The sequence below is a fragment of the Taudactylus pleione genome, unplaced genomic scaffold (assembly GCF_031769625.1).
Source record: "Taudactylus pleione unplaced genomic scaffold, aTauple2 ptg000662l, whole genome shotgun sequence".
Classification (NCBI taxonomy): domain Eukaryota; kingdom Metazoa; phylum Chordata; class Amphibia; order Anura; family Myobatrachidae; genus Taudactylus; species Taudactylus pleione.
This window is the reverse complement of record NW_028285064.1, coordinates 919,845-937,555: the sequence shown is the minus strand read 5'-3', so window position 1 is coordinate 937,555 and position 17,711 is coordinate 919,845.

Sequence of the window (17,711 nt, the reverse complement as noted above, 5' to 3'; positions counted from 1 at the left end):
TGGGCAGAACATTGACCCGGGGAGCCTGTTCTGAGCCTTCCACTGAAAGGATTTGGATTAAAACTTCACAGAGGGGTGGCAATTGGTCTGGGATGCCTAATGAAGTGGTTGGGGTCCCGGTCAGAACTTTGATCCAGGGAGCCTGTTCTGGGCCTTCCACTAGATGTATTTGAACAACATCACATAATAAAACTTAATAACTTGAAGATTGAAACCAGGCAGCGCCGGTTTCTTTAGTTAGTTTAAAATAACTGCCTACTTAATACATGATGCAAAGAAGAAAAGAATACCACATAAAACTAATTTTTACTTCTTTGTTATCTCACAAAGTAGGATGGGGGTGTTCCCTATTGACAACCAAGGTTGGAGCTTGCAGAATACACACACATAATCAGACTTGACCCCCTGGTATACACCGGGACCAGCAGCAATGAGGATTGAGCTGCACTACAGAAGTCCAATGTTAGCATGGAACTGAGGGCCTGATTTGCAAAAAGTGAGCTGTTGCTCTGAATCAGGGCGGCTGCATGTTTTTATTTGTTCGGCCTCCTGGCCACTCGCTAAGCTGTGGGTGACCACCCACAGCTTTAGCGAGCGGCCAGATGATGGTCATGATGGTCGCGACCATCGGGCTTGCAACGAGACCCTTGTGGTAGGGTCTCGTTCGTCGCAAGCCCCAGTAAGCTTCTGGCTCTAATGGAGCCGGAAGCTCACCACTGACATCACTCGTGATGTCAGTGGGGACGCCCCTAAATGGCAGGCATTCCTTCGGGAACGCTTCCGTTTGGCCAGCCACCCCCCGTGTCGCCTACCAAACAGGGTGAGCTGTTGATCAACATCGACAGCCGCCCCTTTTGGATGCGAGCGCTGGAGCGAGTGATTTCTCGCACGCTCCAGGGCGTGCGCACTGTCCTGCCATCGACTTGCTTGCGAGCGCTTAACTAACTAACATATACTAACTGAAGTCTGGAACACTGGGAGGCACGTCTGAATCAGGGGCACTGATGACACCAGCCGATGGCAACTTACTGTAGATTTAGATTTTCTTGGATAGACTCCATGGTCTGTGATGAGGAAAATCTTCTCTGGAAGACAATTACGCAGCGCAGTGACCCTAGAACAGTGGCGTAACTATAAATTTTGCTCCCCCATGCCAAAAAAGTTTCAGGCGCCCCCCCACCCCCACCCAAAGATTAAACACACCCAAAGACTATGTTTAAGGTGTGTGGTTACATGATACAGCAACGTGCCTTACACATTATGACACACTAAGCAATGCCACTTATAACACAGTGTGCCACACCGGAATGCCCCTTACAACACATTATGCCACACCGGAGTGCCCCTTACAACACATTATGCCACACAGCAATGCCCCTTACACATCCCACACAATAATGCCACATATAACACATAATGACATACAGTAAAGCGCTTATAACAAATTTATGCCATGCTGTAATGTCCCTATTTCACATTATGCCACACTGTAATGCCACATAGAACAGATTATGCCACATACAACACATTATGCCACACAGTAATGCCCCTTACACATTATGCCACACAGTAATGCCCTTAATAGCACATTGTGCACACAGTAATGCCAAATACACATTATGCCAAACAGTAATGCCCATTACATCCCACCCTGACAGATCTACTTCACCAACCCTCCTTTCTGCTCCTGCCAGTCCGTCACCTCAGCTCAAGACAGGTTGCACAGTTTTTATGTTCGTGTAGAACCAGATTATTGGGCACATAGTTTATAACCTGTAAACTGTGTATCAAATTAGTGCCCCTTATACAGTGCCCCCTGTAGTTGTGCCCCAAAATGCAATGCCCCCTATACTAGTGCCCCTTATGCAATGCCCCCTGTAGTAGTGCCCCTTATGCAATGCCCCCTGTAGTAGTGCCCCTTTTGCAATGTCCCCTGTAGTAGTGCCCATTATGCAATGTCCCCTGTAGTAGTGCCCATTATGCAATGCCCCCTGTAGTAGTGCCCATTATGCAGGGCCCCCTGTAGTAGTGCTCATTATGCAGGGCCCCTGTAGTAGTGCCCATTAAAGTAGTGCCCCTGTAGTAGTGCCCATTATGCAGGGCCCCCTGTAGTGCCCCTTCTAGTAGTTAGCCCCCTGTAGTTAGCCCCCTGTAGTTAGCCGCCTGTAGTTTCTCCCCCCCTCCGCGCGCACACAAACAAACACACACACACAAAAGAAAAAAACACAAACACCTTTATCCCCGCTCCAGTGCTGCTGCTGTCCATACCCCGGCGTCCGCTCCTCGGCACTCCCATAGTGCTCTGCGGGACCCGGAAGACGGAGATCACTCCTGAGCTCCGTCCCCGGCGTCCGCTCCTCAGCACTATGGGAGTGATGTCATTACGTCACTCCCATAGTGCCCTGCGGGACCCGGAAAACGGAGGGAGCTCCGTCCTCCGGCTGCCCCCGGGGGTTTGAATTAGGGATGTGCAGGCTCGGTTTTACTCGGATTTACTCGGTTCTTATCGCCACTTTACCGCAAATTCGGATTTATTATATTGGCTATCCAAAACACATGATAGGCGATAGCCAATAAAATGCCGTTTAAAGATCCGAGTAAATCCGAGTAAAACCGAACCCGCTCACCCCTAGTTTGAATAGGAGCCGGGCGCCCGCTGGTAACACACTCAGCGGGTGCCCGGCAGATGGAGGGTGCAGGGGGTGCGACCGCACCCCCTGCACCCTCCGTAGTTACTACTACTGCCCCTTCGCCCCCAAGCTACCCAGTGCCTCCAAGCCACCGCGGGGGCTGCGGGGGCAGTAGTTACGCCACTGCCCTAGAAAACATAAACTTCTGATACTTATCTTGCATTCCCAGATGCCTCCCTGTTTATATAGGCTCCTGCTTTGCTGTTCTCCAATCTTATCATGACAAATGCAGCCTCAACAAGCTATGTCTCAGAGCTTGAAGCACTGCCTTCATCTCAAGCAAGGACACAACTCTGGGGCAGGAGTCCTACAGAACATGCCCTACAGTACTACGTACAAACGCATTCTACCCTGACATCTCTCCTCAACCGAAGACAGATCTTTCCCCCCAAAGAAAACTCTTCCACAAGTTTGGGTTTCCAGGTCTTCATCCTACCCAGAAGGGCAATATATTGGGAGATGTCCTGTCTGTTCTTGAAAGCTCCAGGTATGTCAACTGGACAACAAATCATCTGAGCCATGCATGACATTAATGCTACTATTCTCATACATACATCTGACCCTGAGTATCCCTTTCGAAGGATGTCATCTTCATTTCAAAGATCCATTTACCCATTGATGTAATCTAAAGAGCAATGCACATCTTTTCTTGTATTGAAAGTCACACTCAAATTGTCCAGATGTTGAAATGTGAAATGTACCCATGGCTTCCTAGCAGATTAATCCCATTCATTTGTACCTGATGGAGAAATTCTGGCAATATCCTCCATTTATAAGTATGATGTTGGAGGGGATGGGTACGAAATGCTAGCGTTTAGGATCGCGGCGTTCAAAATCCTGACGCCGGTATCCCAACACCTGTCATTCAGTATCCTAATCCTCCCTCTCTCCCTACCCCTCCCTTTTTGGTGCCTAATCCTAACCTCCCCCCTAGTGCCCAAACCTAATCTCCTGCTCCCCGCACCCTAAACCTAACCTCCCACTCCCCGCAACCTAAACCTAACTTTCCCCCTAGTGCCTAACCCTCCCCCTAACCCCGATACATACCTTTGGTATTCCTACGGTTGGAATTCCGGTGCCAGGATTCTGACAGGTGTCGGGGTTCTGGCGCCAGCATTCTGTCCACCAGAATCCCATCTGCCGGGATATTGAACGTATCCCATTGTGAAAATATGGCCAACACAAATTGCGTGTGGGCATCACCGTCAGCAGATCTTAGGAACTGATGATGAAACTTGTGTGATAGAGCGAGCTAATACCGTGTCTCTGTAACGTATCTCGTGTATAACAACACCTTTCAGGATCACGGTTCCTTCTACATATATGTGTTTTGCAATATATAGAAAAATAGCCACAACCCACATCCTAAATGCCTAATGTGATAAAAATGTCCATTAGTAACCATAGGAACAAATCTAGCCAAGTATTAATCATGGCTCGGAGCTACATAACTGGTGACTGATGATTACTACTCTGTTTGATTGATTGACTGACGTTGGTACTTGACTTTGCGAATTTGAAGCCTGATTGAAATACTTCAGCCTTCATGCGGTTAATGAATACATTTCCGAAGATGACGCAGCTCTATTCTCCACAGACACTACTTATTCTGCAATGTCTCGTAAAAGCTTAAGGAGGTTGTCCACAAATATAGAAGTCCATGGTGAAAATTATTACTCTCATTTTTGTGGCAGACTATGAAGACAAATAATCAGGGCCCTATTCATCAGCGGGGCGCAAGGTGGCCCCCGATAAATAAGTATCCAACTTGCTGCGAGTTGCGGTGGTGGATACTTAACTGCTGGAGCAATTCACTTTTACTTTGGTGCGGGGACAGCTGCTCCAAAAAGCCACGTGATCCTTAACACTGCTACAAAAGTAGCAGTAACACTTACCCCTACTGACCCGGCCAACTGCGCATATACGTGACCTGAGTTCACGAACGTGCACGGCTGCAGGTCTTGCGGTGCGGAGGTGGTGGAGGGATCTGCTCGGATCCCTCTTCGCAACCCCGAACCTCCTTCCTATAGGAAGGAGCGAGGCTCCGGGAATCAATTCATCGGAAGATGGTGTTGGTTCCTGCAAGCTACTGCAGGTTTGCTGAATACTAGGTAGCCCTATTGGGCCCCTAATAATGAATGGGCCACATGTGTAACTGGCCTGTAAGGGATCATGAATAGATCCTAAAATCTCCCCACTTTTTCCTATTTGCCCCTGTAAGAGAAGTGTTCACCCTTCTTATAACGCCACTGTCTGTAAGAAATATAACTAATAAAAAAGAAGTGTCAGACAAAATTAGCAAAATGTTGACAACTTTCATAAATTGTTCGAAAGCACTGAAGCAAAAACAGAGGACAATGGTTGAGTAATGTGAGAGATGACAGCTCCTTAGGTTTCAGAAGAAGCGTCCTATGGGCTCGAACCTGGAATACATTTACATAGTGACTTTCACTTTCCATTAGAGACATAAACCTGCTTCAAGCACCCTAATGGAATCTCTCTCCAACGCACCTTACAAATAGGAGGGTAGAGGGAGAGAGCTTCATCATGAAGGACTGGGGAACAAACTCCATGTGGACTCAACTAATAAAGAATACATAGTCCTGGTAATTAGAAAACAAAAATATAATGCTTCGTATCCTTCCCACATTATAATTGACCAAACAGACTGGAGTGTTTAAGGCAAAGGGGGAGATGTATCAAGCCTTAGAGAGAGATAAAGTGGAGAATGATATAGTACTAACCAATCAGCTCCTAACTGTCATTTTTCAAATGCAGCCTGCAAAATGGTAGTTAGAGACTATTTAGTTGGGACTTTCTCTCTCTCTAAGGCTTGATACATCACCCACAAAGAGTCTTCCATTATATTTTAAGTGGAAATGTAATTTAATGTTTATCCTAAAGACCTGGTTAAGGCAAAGAAACTGTTATGTGTCAGCAGTCTGGGATGTGTTGGGAAGGGGGCTTTTCCTGTCTGGTACATACGTATAGGCACTGTGCGGATCTGTACCGGGAATAAAGGAAACAATTTCTGAGACGTTAACGTCTGTTACTCTCTAACACGGTATTGGAAGGTTTTTGTTCTCACACAGACATCACCATCTATGCCCCATGTGTGCTCACAGTGAAGCAATTGTAACATACAATCCCCTCTCCCTTAGATTGCAAGCTCCTAGGAGCAGGGTCCTCCTCCCCACTGTCTCACAGCCCTCTTCTCTAGCACTTCTATGACAGCCTTCACCTTCAGAGCTGTACTGTGTATGGAGAATTGTGTTGCTAATTGTTACTTCTGTTTATATTATGGTTACTGTAATGTAATGTTCTGTGTACCCTTTACTGTATGTACGGCGCTGCGGACCACTTGTGGCGCCCTACAAATAAAATGCAATAATAATAATAATAGTAATAATAATATGAAGGGCATGCCTGTCTGTAAGTCATTATATTTCCACTCCAATGCCACCTGCAGTACATGTTCTGCACTGGGCAATGCCACAATTCATGAATGGTGATATAAACGATCTGCCCTGTGTGGGAGCATATATAATATTAAGGTAAATCAAACTTTATTTATTTATTTTTATATTGTTTTTATTGAAGCAAGAGATATCATTACATCATAAAGACTTGTACAATTGTTCCACAGTACTGACAAAAGAAGAACAAAGAAGATTTTTTTTCTTCAATCTTTCAAGGAAGACAAATCACAGTATTGAAATCGTTCAAAAGTTATAAAGTGTAGTTCACAAACTATAACAATATATTTATAATACATGTTCACTTAGAAAGTGAGCAATGAATGAAATGGGTCACTCGTTCCTCGGACCATGAAAAATTAAAATATAAAAAAAGCGTATACTCCTATACGTCAATTTGGGAATTGCCCTCTAGCAATCTCATCCCATACCAAGATGTCAGACTAAAGCCATTGTGGATCTTTCTCTGCATAGAGAGAGGCAGGGATCCATTGTAACTTTACCAAACGTCAAAAAAAACACCCACTCGTTTCTCTTTCTCAAACAAGGGCCCGTATTCAATTTTTTAGCGAAAAGACCAGATTGTCGAAAAAGTTTTGCCGATTACATCATTTCGCCAGGCGGAAAAGTATCGCCGTATTCAATTTCAAAGACTTTCCGCCTAGGTGGAAAGTGAATGCAATGTAATAGGCGGAAAAGTTTCGCCTATGAATAGCAGGCGGAAAAAAGTGCAGAATTGGGGTTTAGGGGTGCAATGTTGCGGGAACCCCTGTGCTGCCCCAAAGGTAAACTGTGTCACAATAAAAAAAAAGACTTTACAAGACCCCAAAAAAGTACTTTCATTTTGGGGGTGAAAAAAACAAAAGTTGGGGGACACATTTAAAAACTAGGTAAATAGACTCCAGGGGGATCCCCAAGTATGCCTCAGGTATTTTTTGGATTGCAGGTGCTTGCTGCAGGTAGATTTTTTATGATTTTTTTTAAACTTTACTTTAACAACTTTTAAATATGCTACCCCCCCCATTTTTAGGTACCCCAAATTTGCCTGGACTAGTTATTTTCACAAAAAAACCTGCTAAATGCTATTCTTCACTACTTATGCAAAGACGCTAATTAGAACCTACTGAGAACATTTAAGTACTCCAAGTACCTTCAGCAGGCTTATTCAGGGGTATCCATAGTGATCCCCAATGTCAGTGCATCTTTTGGGGGGTGTCAGGCTGATTTCCCCAAATCTGACAGGACTTTTCGCCCGTTTCAGTTTCGCCGGGTGCCGCTTTCGCGTCCTTTGAAATTGAATTGGGCGAAAAGCGGGGGCACGGAAAGTGTTTTCTCCAAAAACATGCGTTGTAGGCTTCACCCAGTCCATCCGGAAGATAAGGTAAAGTTTCTCTTTATATAAATTAAATACAGGTGGGCCTGGGTTCACCAAATTTTGAAGTATGTTTTTCTTGGCTGCAGAGCTTATAGCCAACAAAAGCTTTCTAAATCAAACTTTCTTAAAAAAAAAAAAATACAAAACAATAGTTAATGGATTGAAGAATCTTAGTATAGAAAATCACCAGCAGAGGGATACATACTCTGTCATTTATAGGGTATTCTAGGACTTGTAGTTCCACATCATCTGTTGAGCTGGATGTTGCCTAACCATAATAAAAAAGTGAAATTGTAGTACTATGCCTGATGGTTCTCTGCAGCACTGAGCTACTGACACTAGTGGGCGCTATCTCCCGCTAATCCCAAGGTTATGGAAACCTCGTTGATTTCCAGTTGCCAAGGATTTTTTTTTTTTTTCAATTTATTTCATCCCAGAATTTTCCTACCCCCAGGGAAAAAGCAATGAAAATAAATTGCCCCTCACCACCACCACCTTGTTTTCCTTCCAAGGATTCCTAATGGGGTCACTGGTCTGTGTGTTAATGATGTATTCACAAACAAAGCCTTTGGCTTATTGAGCACAGCACACAAACAGCCATTTCATCAGTGTAACTTACAAACACTCCGGGACAAAGACTCACTCTGCAGCTATTTGCTTAGTAATGATCATCTTGACAAACGGAAATGCTAATGACAAACCACCACAACTCAGTAGTGTGCACACAGAGGTGCGTCTGCTGTCATCCTGAATTGCACCAGGGAGGGTAGACAGGAGGCCTTTTAATGCAGTGGTCCATGTACAGATGTGTCCTTACTCACCCATCGTTTTAGCGCCATATGGCGTGGCTCTGCTTTGTACTATTGTCACAATCGGGGTGTGAATAAAATGAGCATTTGGTACAAAACTATGTGGCAGGATGCAAGGCGCGGTTAGTCGCACTTTCTGTGTCCCACTACACGGGACTCTTTAGGATGGAATTGGTATGATTTACCGCCAGACTCATGCCCGGCGATTCAAATCCCGACAGCGGCAGCCCGACAAAGATGAAAATCCCGATCGTCCCCAGGTAAGTATTCACTAACCTATTCTACCCCCTAACCATCCCTTAGGGGTGCCTAACCCTAACCTTCTCCCCCCAGTGCCTAACCCTAATCCCCCCTCTGAGTACCTAAACCTAACACCCCCTTCCCCATTGCCTGAACCTAAGTCCCCCGGGGGGTGCCTAACCCTAACCCTCCCCTTCCTCTAGCCTAACCCTAACCTACCGGGGGGGTGCCTAACCCTAAGTCCCCCCCGGGAGCCCTAAACCTAACCCTCCTTCCCCGTAGTCTAACCCTAACCTCCCGGGGGGGTGCCTATCCCTAAATCCCCCCCGGGAACCCTAAACCTAACCCTCCCCCCCCCGCAGCTATCCGCACTAGGTGCCCGGCTACCTGTCATTTAACGCTCGCCGGGATTAAGCAGTCGGGAAGCCGGCTGTTGGGATTAGGTCCACCGGCTTCCCGACTGCATACCGTTTAGGATAGGTTAGTGAGGGCACAAAGGGCAGCCAAAACAATTATGAAAGAATTACAAAGGGGCATGGCAATCACTATGGGTCTGATTCACTATGGGTCTGATTCACTATGAGTCTGATTCACCTTTGGGAACAGATATAGCAAGTAACTGTGCACCTGAACAAACCATGTTGCAATGCAAGGGGTGCAAATACAGGGGTGTATCTATAATGGATGCAGAGTATGAGATGTACACGGGCCCCCGAGTCCAGGGGGGGGCAACACTGCAAACTTACCTCTCCGAGGTCCCACGCTGGGTGTCAGCACTGTACAAAAAGCCAGAAAAATGGCAGCCACGACCATTTTTCTGGCGTTTTGCGCATGCGCAGTAGACTCCAGGCACACTCTGGTGCCCAGAGTCTACTAATGCTCCGGTGGCCAGCCAGCCGCGATAGTCGGCTGCCGGCCGCCGGGAAGAGAGGAGGGGGCCCCGGACGGGGAAGGCACACGGGCCCCCTCCTCTCTAAAGACGCCCCTGTGCAAGTACATACATTTTTGTGGCATGCAGGGTAAATACTGGACACCTTTATTTGTACTCTGCAATGTACGTCAGTTCGGACACACCCAGGGGCTGGCTGGCAACTTTTAGTCTGGGGGGCAAATGCATGCAGGTGGCCCTGGCAGAGGAACAGCGTGTAGCCAGGGTGCCCGGAGCACGTGCGTGCTACGGTGCTTCCCCCCCCCCCTCAAGTGTTCCAGGGAGGAGGCGGGTCCATATGGAATTAATGTAAAGTAAAAATGAAAATTAGGGGCAGCCCCCTGTAGTGGTGCCCATATGCAGTGCCCCCTGTGCCCCATGAGAGGACCCCCTTATGCAGGCCTCCAGTAGTGCCCCCAGTAGTGATCCTCCTATGCAATGCCCCTTATACAGTGCCCCCAGTAGTGGTCCTCCCTGTGCAGTGCTCCCAGTAGTAAGCCCGTTATATAGTGCCCCCAGTAGTGGTCCCCCCTGTGCAGTGTCCCTTGTGCCCCCAGTAGTAAGCCCCTTATAAAGTGCCCCCAGTAGTGGTACCCCCTATGCAGTGCCCCCAGTAGTAGTCCCCCCCTTGTAGTGCTCCCAGTAGTGGTCTCCCCCTTGTAGTGCCCCCAGTAGTAGTCCCGACCCTTGTAGTGCCCCCAGTAGAAGCCCCCCTTTGTAGTACCCCAGTAGTAGCCCCCCCTTGTAGTGCCCCCAGTAGTAGTCCCCCCCTTGTTATCCCCCCTTGTAGTGCCCCCCGTAATCCCCCCTTGTAGTGCCCCCAGTAGTAGTCCCCCCTTGTTGTGCCCCCAGTAGTAATCCCCCTTGTAGTGCCCAGTAGTGGTCTCCCCCTTGTAGTGCCCCCAGTAGTGCTCTCCCCCTTGTAGTGCCCCCAGTAGTGCTCTCCACCTTGCAGTGCCACACGTAATAAAAAAATAAAATAACACTTACCTGAATCCCCGCTCCCGCCGCCACCATCCGCTCCTCCGTTCGTCCTCCGGGCTGGGCCGCTCTGTATTATGGGAGAGGCGTCATGACGTCTCTCCCATTACCCACTGCAGGAGCCGGAAGATGGAGCGGCTCCTGCAGTGTTGGCGCAGCAGCAGTCAGTGAGAGTCTGACAGACTCTCATTGGCTACCACTCAAAACAAACACACAGCTGCCGGCGCCGGCAGCTGTGTGTTAGTCACTGTGTAGCGGTGACCGAACTCCGTCCAGTCAGCGCCACACACGCGCGGTGCAGCCTGTGTCACATAGACACAAACTGGCACATGGCACCCTGCCCCCCGGTCCAGCCCACCACACGCCTCCCAAAACTAAATCTCTCAGCACATTTTACATCTGCCCCACCTGCAGTGCAGTCTGGTTTTACCAAGGGGCAAAGTTACTTGCTATATCTAACTGTATTCCCACAGCTGAATCAGGCCCTATGTGCGCAGTCGGGAGATTTGTCCTCCTGAGCAGGTGAAAAGGTATGTAGTTATGATCCCATTGGTCGGGATGCCGGCATCGGGATCTGAGCGCCAGCATCCTGTGCCCAGCTCGGTGACACACCTCCTCCCCTCTCTGCGCCTTCTGGGGACACATCTGTATACAGATCCATAGGATGTCTGGACAGTACATCATGGTTATAGTGAGGAGGGTTAGATGGAACCCAAGAGACCTTTCTTATATAGATAAGTCAGTGAGTGTTCCCCTTATTGTAGCCGGTATTTATATGTGCACAGCCAGTGTTATCCAACACAATGAAGGATTCAGCTTGAATCTACAAATTGTTGAGTCATTTATTATTTATTCATTAACATTTTTTTTTTATATAGCGCCAACATATTTTGTTGCCCTTTACAATTGGGAACAAAACGGTAATAAAACAAGACAGGCTAATAACACGCAAACATTCTATAGGAAATACCTGAAAATAGCTTCTTACTTGTCCATTTTGGACAACTGCTCACCTACAGCCAGAGATAAGAGCCACAAATACCACGTTCAGACTCTTTCACTCTTGTTAGCTCTCATCAGTGTATATTTGGAACATTGGGCCTGATTCAGAGCCGGACGCTCTGACCAGAGCGCTCGCTCTGAATCAGGGCCCTCCTCCATTAAAATGGAGCGTCCTCCTGGACGCTCGTATAGCTGTGGGTCACCACCCACAGCATATACGAGCGTCCAAAAAGATGGTCGCGATGGTCCTGCGGTAGGGTCTCCCTGCCACAAGCCCTGGAGTGATTTTGGCTCTATCAGAGCCAAAATCACTCCCACTGACATCACTAGTGATGTCAGTGGGGCCGGCTTCAGACAGTAGGCGTTCCCATGGGAACGCCTCCATCTGGCAGGCACGCCCACCAAAGGGGGCGTGCTGTCAATCAACATCGACAGCACGTCCCCTTTGGTGCGAGACCCGGAGCTTGGCTGTCGCAGTTCGGGTCTCGCGCATGCGCACGACGGAGCTCCCTCCGTCGTGCGCATACACAGTGGGGAACATCGACCCACTTGCGAGCGTACTGCCGCTTCCGAGTGGGTCTGAATGACCCCCATTGGCTTCTCTTGCACAGGGCTTAGAGGGTGTGCCAAAATAAAATTTCTCTAAGGGCCTGATTCAGAGATGGACGCTAATGCGATTTTCATGCAGATCGAGCGATTTGACAGGCTGTCGGCGTTTGGGGGTGGTGACGGGGGGGCAGAAAAACACAGGCGTGCCTGTCCGTTTAAACGCCGTTACATGGGCGTGCATAAATTAGCCACTGCGAGTGCATACGCAGCATGAGAGCCCTCTGCGTGAGAGGAGAGCTCCAGAGTCTGCGGCTGGTCAGACCTGCCGCACAGGCAAGATAGCCGCCGATGTGCATCGATGGTACCGGTATTTACGCAGGTATGCGTCATTGGTAAGGTAAGAAGGCAGCAGTGGGCGTCCACTCGGGTAAGCTTTGCAAACATTAGCATATTTTCGCAACTGCGTTGCGTACTAAAATGCAGCTGCGGTTACATTAACGTTCATCTCTGAATCAGGCTCTAATTCCACAGGTCCAAATGAAACCAAACAAGGAAGATTGTTTATGCTGCTGCAAGGTCCTGACTTTATTTAGGCAAATACATCATACTTGCCGAATCTCCTTGGACGGCCGGGAGCCTTCAGAAAATCGGGTGGTGCTACCAGCTCCCCGGAAAAGCAAGCAAGTCTCCTGGCCAGCCACCAACTGCTTCCCCCGAAACAGATGACACGATCGAGCTGAATCGTGTCACCATGGCCCCACCCCATGCTTTACAATGCCGGTAATCTCTGCGGGCCCCTAATGTTGAGCAATATACCCGACCATGCCCCCTATGGTGCACTACGCCTCCCTCCCCGCTATGCAGACTAGGCTGCCCCGAGAATGTTGTCAAGCATGAAATATACATTATCATACTTGCTGACTTATATACTAATATGCCCCTCCGAATGTGGTCTAAGAGGGGGGTGTGGGTTTGGTGACAAATCAAGTTATTGAAGCTCACCTTCAGGGGCGTAAGGCACAATTTGTGCCAGGACAAGTATGATATATATATCCCAAACACAGATAAATGACCTTACAGGCATTTATACATATGTTAGCATCAGTTATGTATTATAAAATCATTAAATAATATAGACTACTTCAGTGCACTGTACAGTATAATGTACACTGTGATAAAAAGTGCTGATATCATTAATACACATAAATTAGCCCTCTTGACAAACATGGCAAAATGCATTCCGGTATTTACATGGTACACGTGTAACTACTTAAACCGCAAGTGGCAAACACACTTGCTGGCACTAATGTGATATGCTGGCACTAGAGTGATATGCAATGGCCATGTGACCTCATTGCACACAAAAAAAAGATGCAGATGACATCATCACAAGCTCTTAGACAGAATATCTCTATTCAGGCATTTATCCAGCCTCTGCCAAGAGAATGCTGGGTGCTGCCTGAGCTGAACTGTATGCATTCATCAGAAGTAGGCTTGGTTTGGTTTTAAACAATTGTCGGCCATGATGAGAAAGAGATGGCCCGCATATGGTTATGCTGCTGAATAGGTTGCAAATCCATCCAGTAAAACAATATTCAGCCTCTCATTTCACTACGATCTACGCTGAAGCATAAAGTTACTCGCTAGGCCGCATCCTCATTAATTTTGGTTCAGTCTACATATGGCTACCTCCACTTGTGTAGGCCACCATGACACTTTCAGCATAAATACAGTGATATAAATTTGAATGCAATACTTGTGTCTGCAGACTTATGCTTCAATGTCTGGATTTTAAGTTGCATGCATCATAACATACATCATACATGCTGACTCTCCCACTGACAAGGAGACTCCCAAAAATAGTGGTGATCTCCTTGACATCCTAAAGAGTCTGGCAAACTCACAGAGGCCGTCCTGAGTGCACAGCTGTCCACCCACAACGGAGTAGACATTGTGGAGATTGATACCCCTTTTACACCAACCGAATAACCCGGGTTATTGCCGGGTCAATCCGGGTCGATGCTCTGTGTGAACGGCTTCCAGAAAAATTTCCCAGGTTGATTTACCTGGGAATCTTACTCGGGTTGAGAGCAGGGTTGAACACGGGTTGTTCCCGTGTCATGCGGCAGTGTGAACGGGTGCTACCCGGATTATTTTACCCGGCTGCATTCTGCTATTAGCTGATTGGAGCTTCTGGGGCGCTGGCAGATGATGTCATTTGTCAGGGCCCTGCAGAGAGACGCACACGCAGCCATTACTTGCCTGCCTAACCTCCTGCACCACAGCCTGACCAACTCCCACAAAACGCAGGCTGATACACAGGCTGCCACAGTCAGAACTGCAGCCTGCACCACAGCCTGACCAGCAGCTCCAAACGCAGGCTGATACACAGCCATAACAGCAGCCTGAGCCACACCCTGTTCCTACAGCAGCATGTGTGCTGCATCAAACTGGACCGATGCCGATATCCGAGAGCTACTGCTCATCAGGGCGGAGGAAGAAATTAAATGCCAGATGACCGGCACAGTGAAAGATGCAGTAGTGTACCACAATATAGCCCAGATGCTGGAGTCCCGAGGGATAAAACGCACGCAGCAGCAAGTGGTCAATAAATTGAAGGCCTTGCGTAAGCAGTTCACTAAAGTGCACAATCATAACCGCAACAAAAGTGGTGCAGGCCGCAAGGAATGGGTGCATTACCAATTGTGCTACAGCGCTTTTGGAAATACAGCGCTTTCAAACCCCATAGCACTGTCCTCCTCAATTGCGCCATCCTGCTCCAGCCAGCAGGAGGATGGTCAAGAGGTACCGGCTACACAGGTTACCCTGCTGTCCTCGCAAAGCAGACCAACATCACAGCTCCTACTGACCGATGAACCTGGAGAAGGTAGTGGGATGAATTCATCTGTGAATGCTGACAGTATCGCTTCCACCATAGATGAGGTAGTTGAGACAAGCTCAGAGACTGCGCCTCCTAAAAAGACCCCTCTGCTACGCGCTAATAGTATTTAAAAAAATAAACACACCCACATTACACACACACTACATTCACTTAAATCCAAAGGGTAACTGTTGCAGAGTGCTGCTAGCGTGCAGGTAGATAGACGGCCACAAGCACATGGACGCAAACACCAATGCTAGCTTTACATCGGCTCAGTGCATATTATTATTTATTTATTTTGTTTCCCCCCTTTGCAGTCTACAATGTGCCACCCAAAAAGAAGAAGCTCAACAGGTCGGAGCAAGCGACTAGAGCGATGACTTCTGTGATCGTGGAGCATCTCCGCGAATTGGATGCCGATATTCAGAGGCAGGAGGATGCTAGATTGGATCGGTTTCTAGAGTCCGAAAGGGAAATGCAGCAGTCATTTATGAGGCAATTAATGGATATGCAGGAGACAGATGTCTTTTTTTGAGCGCACATTTGCTCATGGTTTTCCAAACCAAACACAGGCATTACCACAGGCCCCAGTGTACCCAGAACACAGATTTGGGCAGTGCAATATGGGGCCCAATTATTACAACCCTAGCACTAACCCTAACACAACACAAACAAACCAAGAGTCACCACAGTATACAGTGTATAGGCAATTGCCGTAAACATGGCCATTTTAAATATTTTATCGTTGTACCAACCGGTACATGTTCTATTTTAGTTTTGTTTTTTTATATTGTGTGGCTAAAATTATCATGTTTATTGTGTGATGGCACTTTTCATTTTTTTATTACTTTTATAGTATATTGTTTTGCCCGCACGGATCTATAAGGCACTTTTCTTTTATACTGGGCATACGATGTTTGGCATATGTTTTATACTGTTTTTGTACTTTTTCTACAATCTGAGAATGTGTTAAAACTGTTCTATTAAAAAACACAATATATGCACATGGTTAAAGTAAAAAAAAAAAACTTTAAAACCAAATAAACCAAAAACATGTTTGGAATATCAAATTTTGCCTTTTTTATTTTAAATCAATAAGGGAAGGTTTGTGGAAATGGTGGCCCGGATGAGCTCGGCGCTGTCTTCATGCTCCCCCACGTAGCTTACTGCATCACTTGTAATGCCCCCCACCTCAGTGTCCTGCACATTCCACTCGGGAAAGAAGTGGTCCTTTTGAATTTCTAAAATGTTATGCAGTATGCAGCAGGCTGCTACTACATGGGGCATGATTTTTAGGTCCACATCATTCCTCCTCATGAGACAGCGCCAACGTCCTTTTAAACGTCCAAAAGCATTTTCCACAGCCATCCGGGCAGAGCTAAGGCTGTGAGTGTAGGTGACCTTTTCCGGGGACAACTGTACTTGTTGTGTATAACCCTTCATTAGCCAATGCTTCAAAGGATATGCCGCATCGCCAATGATGTGGACCGGGACCTCCACGCCATCTACGGTCACCGATTTAAACAAAAAATATGGTCACTATAATGAGAAGTGGCATAAGGTGTATTCATATTGTGGTCAAGTAGGTTTCAAAAATTTCATGTATTTTATAGCACAATATATATGTTGGCAAATACTTTGGAATATCATGCATTCCGCACCATTTCACACTTCATATTTTGCTAAAGTACATAAGAATAGTGGAGATAAAGAGAAAAAGGACCATATATTCTTACCTCTCTAGGGAAAAGCCATCCACCCCACTTTTCCTGAAAGAATAATTTGTACAAATTTACTTACCAGTATCGGTGGTCCACAACAGCTTGAAGAATAATGGAATGCCACCCTTTACGATCATAATAATCCACAGGGTTTTCATGGGGGGCGATGATGGGAATGTGGGTCCCATCTATGGCACCAGCACACTGCGGATACCCACGCCTGAGGAAGCCTTGGATGGTTTCATCTAGGCGCTGTCCTTCTGGCAAAGAGATAAAGCACTGGTACAGGGTATCCACTAATGCCCGCATCACCTGGTAAATGATCTTGCAGACTGTGCCAATCCCAACACCAAATAGACAGGAGAGTGTGCGGTACTCTCCGGGGGTAGCATACCACCAGAGTGCAATGGCTAATCTCCTGATTGGGGTGATGGGCTTTCGGTAGTTGGTGGTCTGCATCATCAGTGCTGGTGCCAGTAATTCCAATATATAGTAAAAGGTGGCACGCGACATCCGAAAGTGTTCCAGCCTCTGATCCACTTGGAAAGCTTCTTCAGTCAGCATGAAAGCTTCTCCATGGTGGCGGTCTCTGGCCCACATTCTTCGATTTCTCATCGCGGTCAATCTCATCAGGGCGATGTTGGCTGAAATCAGTGCTCTCCTCCTGCGCAAATCTGGCCCTCTCAGCCAAGAATTGCGCTCTCCTCCTCGAACCCTGCACAAGGTGCCACATCATAAAAAGCTGCATGAAATTCTCTGTTGCTGAAATCAACAGAAAGCTGAAAACAGTGAGGACATCGGGAATACCCACATGTGCTCCGTCTGCCATCATTGTTGCAATGCTGTAAGCAGTCCCCACCCCTCTCTTTTGTTGCCTTTTGTGACCTCATCTTTGTCAGCCCTTAAAAAAGTACATTTTTAATGACATCTATAGGGAAAAGCAGGGATTACCCGGGTTCAGTGTGAACGGGGCAAACCCGGGAATAACCCGGGTCGAGTTGCAGTGTAAACGGGGTCTGAAGCCGAGTTCGACCCGGGATTGACCAGTGTTCAAATTCC